Source organism: Odocoileus virginianus, chromosome 12 (assembly GCF_023699985.2).
Source record: "Odocoileus virginianus isolate 20LAN1187 ecotype Illinois chromosome 12, Ovbor_1.2, whole genome shotgun sequence".
NCBI classification, from domain to species: domain Eukaryota; kingdom Metazoa; phylum Chordata; class Mammalia; order Artiodactyla; family Cervidae; genus Odocoileus; species Odocoileus virginianus.
The window spans coordinates 33,112,734-33,118,733 of NC_069685.1; the positions used below are offsets into that span (position 1 = coordinate 33,112,734).

The 6,000-nt window shown below is 42.9% G+C and overlaps 1 protein-coding gene across 7 annotated transcripts in view; it reads right to left on the reverse strand.

Annotated features, from left to right (window-relative positions):
- The window catches only part of BLTP1 (bridge-like lipid transfer protein family member 1), a 198,188-nt gene extending 194,376 nt beyond the window's left edge, over positions 1–3,812 (reverse strand). For 4 of the 7 annotated variants that reach the window (XM_070474895.1, XM_070474896.1, XM_070474897.1 and 1 more), the window contains exons 1-2: positions 3,575–3,812; positions 2,119–2,206 (exon numbers count right to left, since the gene is read on the reverse strand). The gene's annotated coding sequence lies outside the window, so the exon portion shown is untranslated. The remainder of the gene's footprint in view (positions 1–2,118; positions 2,207–3,574) is intronic. The other 3 variants (XM_070474900.1, XM_070474899.1, XM_070474898.1) reach the window with 1 other exon arrangement.
- Between the last annotated feature and the right edge of the window lie 2,188 nt (positions 3,813–6,000).

Genomic DNA, 6,000 nt, shown 5'->3' on the forward strand with positions numbered 1-6,000 from the left:
CTCCCTATCCATCACCAACTCCTGGAGATTTCTCAAACTCACGTCTATGGAGTCGGTGATGCCATCCAACCACTTCATTGTCTGTCATCACCTTCTCCTACTGCCTTCCATCTTTTCCAGCATCAGGCTCTTTTCAAAGTCAATTCTTCGCATCAGGTGGCCAAAGTATTGGAGTTTCAGCTTCAACATCAGTCCTTCCGATGAATATTCAGGACTGATTTCCTTTAGGATGGACTGGTTGGATCTCCTTGCAGTCCAAGGGACTCTCAAGAGTCTTCTCCAACACCACAGTTCAAAAGCATCAATTCTTCAGCACTCAGCTTTCTTTATAGTCCAACTCTCACATCCATACGTGACTACTGGAAAAACCATAGCTTTGACTAGACAGAAATTTGTTAGAAAAGTAATGTGTCTGCTTTTTAATATGCTGTCTAGATTGGTCATAACTTTTCTTCCAGGGAGCAAGTGTCTTTTAATTTCATGGCTGCAGGCACCACCTGCAATGATTCTGGAGCCCAAGAAAATAAAGTCTGTCATTGTTTCCCCATCTATTTGCCATGAAGTGATGGGACCAGATGCCATGATCTTAGTTTTCTGAATGTTGAGTTTTAAGCCAACTTTTTCACTCTCCTCTTTTACTTTCATCAAGAGGCTCTTTAGTTCTTCGCGTTCTGCCATAAGGGTGGTGTCATCTGCATATCTGAGGTTATTGATATTTCTCCTGGCAATCTTCATTCCACCTTGTGCTTCATCCACATGTTCACAGAAATCAGCCTGCAATTGTCTTTTGGTCCTCATTTTTTTTTTTTTAACTACAAAAATGAATCCCTTCCTTCCACTTCTAAATTCTAGATTAGGAGCTAATATATTTAATGTTACCAAAATCCATATTTTGGTATAAAAAATTCATATTTTGCCCAGTATGGCATTTTTTTTTTCTAAAAGAATCCTCAAATAAATCAAAGGCCAGTAGTCACTTTTTAAAATTAACTACAAGAGGCAACACATCAAGTTATTGAGCCTAATCAATGGCAAAGGAGGATAAATTGTAAAGTCAAATCTGACTGAACCATCTCCCCACTTTTCTACACTTCTCTCTCACCTGGAGACATAAAGGCTGTAGCTATATATTTTACCAGAGCTTACTTGCCCCCTAAAGAAACTGACAGTTGACAGCCGGTATGTGGAAGCTTTAATATATGTACAAAAAGTATCTGATATTTCTCCCTTCAGGAAGGGATTCCCTGGTGGCTCAGAAAGTAAAGCGTCTGCCTACAACGCGGAGACCCAGGTTCGATCCCTGGGTTGGGAGGATCCCCTGGAGAAGGAAATGGCAACCCACTCCAGTACACTTGCTTAGAAAATCCCATGGCTGGAGAAGCCTGGTGGGCTACAGTCCATGGGGTCGCAAAGAGTCGGACACGACTGAGTGACTTCTCTCTTCTCTTCAAGGAAGTGGTGCTTAACTCATTCCCAAGTGTGGGCTGCACCTACTGATTCAGTTCTAAAAGAATAGGGCAAAGGAATGGTGTGTCACTCTGTCAAAACTGGCATCATAGCTTCCTCTTTGTACGCGTGTGCTCTCTCTCTCTCTGATCATTTGCTCCAGAGTGAGACAGCTGCAGGTGCCTTGTTCGGACACTTAAGAAGCCCTACAGAAGTTCATGTGGTGAGAATTTGAGGCCTCCAGCCAAAAGCCATGTGAATGAACCATCATGGAAGCAAACATACTTAAGTTAAACTATACACAATATTCTATGAAGAACAAGCCAAAAGTCAACTAATTTTTTTCCTTTCTTTTTAAAATCCTTTATAACATGGGCAGATTCATGAGGAAGCAAAAGAGAATACAGAAAGTTGACACTTAATAGATAATCAAGCGAACGCTTCCCTTGGCTTTCTCCTGCCAATACACAAGCCAAGCACATGACTCAACTGTCAAGTCATAGCAATAGTTCAAAACTCAGGTAAAATGATTGACAGGTCACCTTATACACTACTGTCACCCACCCCCATTCTTAGACCAATTCAAGCAGGTTAATTTAAGCAGGTTAAATTACGACTGAAGCAGAAAGTTAGATTTTCTCTGAGTTTTAATTGACAACCCAAAATATTTACCAAGTTGTTGTTTTTTCCAGAGTCTGTAATGTTCTGTTTTCCTTTTCTTGATCAGAAGGCCTATCTGAAGTGTTTCATCTTAACACATCTGAAAAGAATACCAATTTTAACCAATTATACAAGATATTCTGGCTTTATCAGCAGTTTCACCATTTCAGATTAAATGATTTCATTACACATGCCCTTGCATGTGTAACATGGAACATGTAACATGGAAACTAATGTTAATCCAAATGTTATATTTTCTTCAAAAAATATTCCTAAAACTAGAAGACCACATTTCCAAACTACAGTCTTCCAAAGATTTCAAAACCACTGTACGGATGGAAAGAGCGTGATTTTGGTAGTCAAGAGGATTCTAGAGGTCAGATGTTACCTTTAAAACATACATGTTTCCAGCATTTTTTATCAAATGAAAATCACCTTGCAAGTTCTCAAGCTGCTTGGGAGTGGTAAAGCATACTACTTAAAGGACTCTGAACCGGAGTCTAATTACCTGATTTAAATCACAGCTCTGACTTTGGACAAGTCGTTTTTTAGGGCTGCGGGATTTAGTTCTCTCATCTATAAAATGAGAGTTAAAAACAGACTTTACATGACAGGGTTGTTATGATTATTAATTGATATATGCACATAAAGCATGTACCACCAGTACTTAGATAAGATAAATACTCTGGTTAATTCATTTATTTTTAAACTTCATGTATCTCGCTAATTTAAAATAAATCAGCTTCATTGCTATGCACAGAGCTGAAAGCAGCAACGTGAAACCAGTTGAAACTTAGACGTTTCAACAGTCACAGAAAACAATTATTTCCTTACAGAGGAAATTTACAAGAACTCTGTCCCTTTAACAAGCGTCCCTAACCTGCTTCTGTCAACACTAAGGCCAAGAGAACAGGAGGGGGGCAATTCTCTAGAGGGAAAATCAACTTCCCTTAAAGATGTTTCCGCTGAAATGTACTCTTCCATAGTGTAGACTCAGCAAGCACCAATCAGAATACAAGCACACCACACCTGAAGAGTAGAGAAGGTTTCAAAGACTCCCCCGCCCTTGGTCCACAAACTACCATGCGTTAAGCAATCTGGGGTCTCTGCAGCCCCATGCAGCTAACAAGGCTAAAGCCAGAGCTTGCAGGTATGCGGTCCTTCCCACACACCAGCAGGTGGGCGTCGCCCGTCTGCCTTACCACCATTCACCGGGCCAGTTCCTGCATTCGAGTCCCTAATCACCTGACTGCCAAGGCCCTTTCAGGCCTTCTCACTGACCTCGGATACCCGGTGTTCAAGTCTCCGTGCTGCAGGTAAAGATGGCAAACGAGTAAGAGATGAGTCGACGCTGCAGCAAGCAGCCGCAACGAAGCCACACCTCCTTGATTCTGACCAGGCTGCTGTACAGAGATGCTGGGAAGAGTGCTGCTCAACAGACCCTGCTCAACCCGACCCGTCCCCTCACCTGAGCGAGCGCCGGGGCTATGGGAACCGCTCGGGTCTCTCTCCCGGGGACGCCGAGGGCCTTGGGCGGCGGCGGCGGCGGCGGCAGCTGCTGCTGCGCCCAGCCAAACACGGTCTGCTGAGCGCTGTCCGGGTCCACACCCTCTCGCCCCGCCACCCGGCCCGCCGCCCGACGTGCGGCCCGGGGCCCCAACCTCTGACACAGAGAGGGGCGGAGGAGGATGGGAGGGGTCCGAGATGGGGCCGGGCGGCACTGCGGCTGCGTCAACTGGTAACGTCACGCGTCACGGCGCCGGCGCCTCGAGGCACGCCACCCAAGCCCCGCCCAGGAATCGGGGCGCCCCGCCCCCTCCCCTTTCTCCGGGCTGGGGGCGGAACCTGGACGTTGAGGCGGAGTTAAGGGGCGAATTTTGCTACCCACCGTAAAGGAATGTTAATGAATTGCTCTACTGAGGCCTGAGAGAGATGAGCATAGGTAGGGACAGATCGCTAACAAAAAGGAGAATCAGACCGGTGCTCTGATTTGAAGTGAATCCGCTCAGAATAGAGAGCAGTATTCCTATGACTCTTACCAATATAGGGGAGCTTGACCGTGTGAAATGCTGCCACAGTGAATAGCTCAACTGTCTCTTATTGTTACACTAATGAAAAGTGGTTTGATACTATTTTTAAAGAGAAAAGCTCTTCGTAATATTCGAGGTTGAACCAAAGCAAAAGACTTCCTGGAGTTACAGGCTTAGTATAGATATTCTGCACACGTCTTAGGTACCAGTTGTAATGGAAAAAGAAAAGTGGGAAACAGTCTTTAACGCTGTAAAAGTTTTCTGGTTGCTTGGGGCAGATGTAGCATATGCACATAAGATAACTAGAAATGCAAACGGTAATATACTAATACTAGCAATAGCTAATACAGTGTCAAACTTGAGCGAGGCACTGTTCTAAGCACTTCATATTTACTGACATTTAATCTTCCCAAAACCCTGTGAGATAAATATTCTTATTATCTCAACTTACTTCCATTTCACAAATTAAAAACTAAGGTACAGAGAGAGGTTAAATAACTCACCAAACTGTAGAGCTAGGGTTCCTAAGCAGTATGACTCCAAAGTGTATGCTCTTAAGCATTATTGTATTGTCGTTCAGTCGCTTAGTCGTGTCTGACTCTGTGACCCCACGGGCTGCACGATGCCAGGCCTCCCTGTCTTTAAGTATGTCCCCGAGCTTGCTCAAACTCATGTCCATTGAGTTGGTAATGCCATCTAACCATCTCATCCTCTGTGGTCCCCTTCTCCTGCCTTCAGTCTTTCCCAGCTTCAGGGTCTGCCTCTTAAATTCTAAATGTCTAAATCTCTAGTTGTGATTTCCTTGAGCTGAAGTGCCACTCCCTTAACATTTTTATGTGGGAGCTCCATTTTTACCTCAGAACAATAGCTATGAAGCCAAATTTAAAATAAAGCCAGAAAAAGGTAATTACATGAAGTATTGTACTCACCTTCATCCCCTATGAGGAAATGGAGGCCCAAGAAAGAGCAGTTCATGAAGGGACTGGAGGAAAGCCAAAAAGAAAAAAGTATACATTATCTTAGTTACTTCCACCTGCCACCAAGACACCCCTATCTCCCTTATTCGAATGAACTCTTTAGAGCTTATTTCCGCACTTCTACAAACAAATTAATTTCAATAGTCTCTTTCAAAGTCTGGAAGAATCTTCCAGTCATTCTTAATCCTTATCCCCTAGTAAGGCTCCAAGACCTCCACAAGGATTCAAGTTTGCTACAGTCAACTTTTCCAGAGGGAAATTGTCCCAGCGCAAGTTCTCTGGGCAAGGAATACTAAGATGTGGTTCACGTTCCTCAAATCAAAAAGTAAACTGAAACTAAATTGGCCTGGAGCTATGCAAGGAGTTAATAGGAAAGAGGGAAGATGGAAGTGAAATTCACTAAGTTCGTCTAATCACTGAGTGGAGAACTGGAATCTAAAAGTTTCTGACTCTACTTCCTTTCATCCCTAAGACCAAGAGCTACCTTGTAACTGCAGATATGTATTAGATAGCATCATAAAAATGAATTATTTATTTTAAAAGCCTCTCTATTCTTAAGGTTTTTTAACGTTGTGAAGATCATTAAGCTATCTGACCATTTCATTCATTAATGTTCACGAAAAAGCTTACTTATTCCCTTCACTTATCTGCCATCTACTTTCATTTTTTCACCAGCATTCCACAAAACTAAGGATACAAAGGCAACTGTCTCCATTCAGAGACATTAAGAGTTGCTCTCATGATGGAAGCCCTCTCTCTAATGATTTTTTGTGTCTTTTTTAAAACTTTTTACTTTTAAATCATTATAGATTCACAGAAGTTGCAAAGGTAGTACACAGTGGTTTTGTGTACCCTTCACCCAGTTTCTCCCAATGATTATATAATTA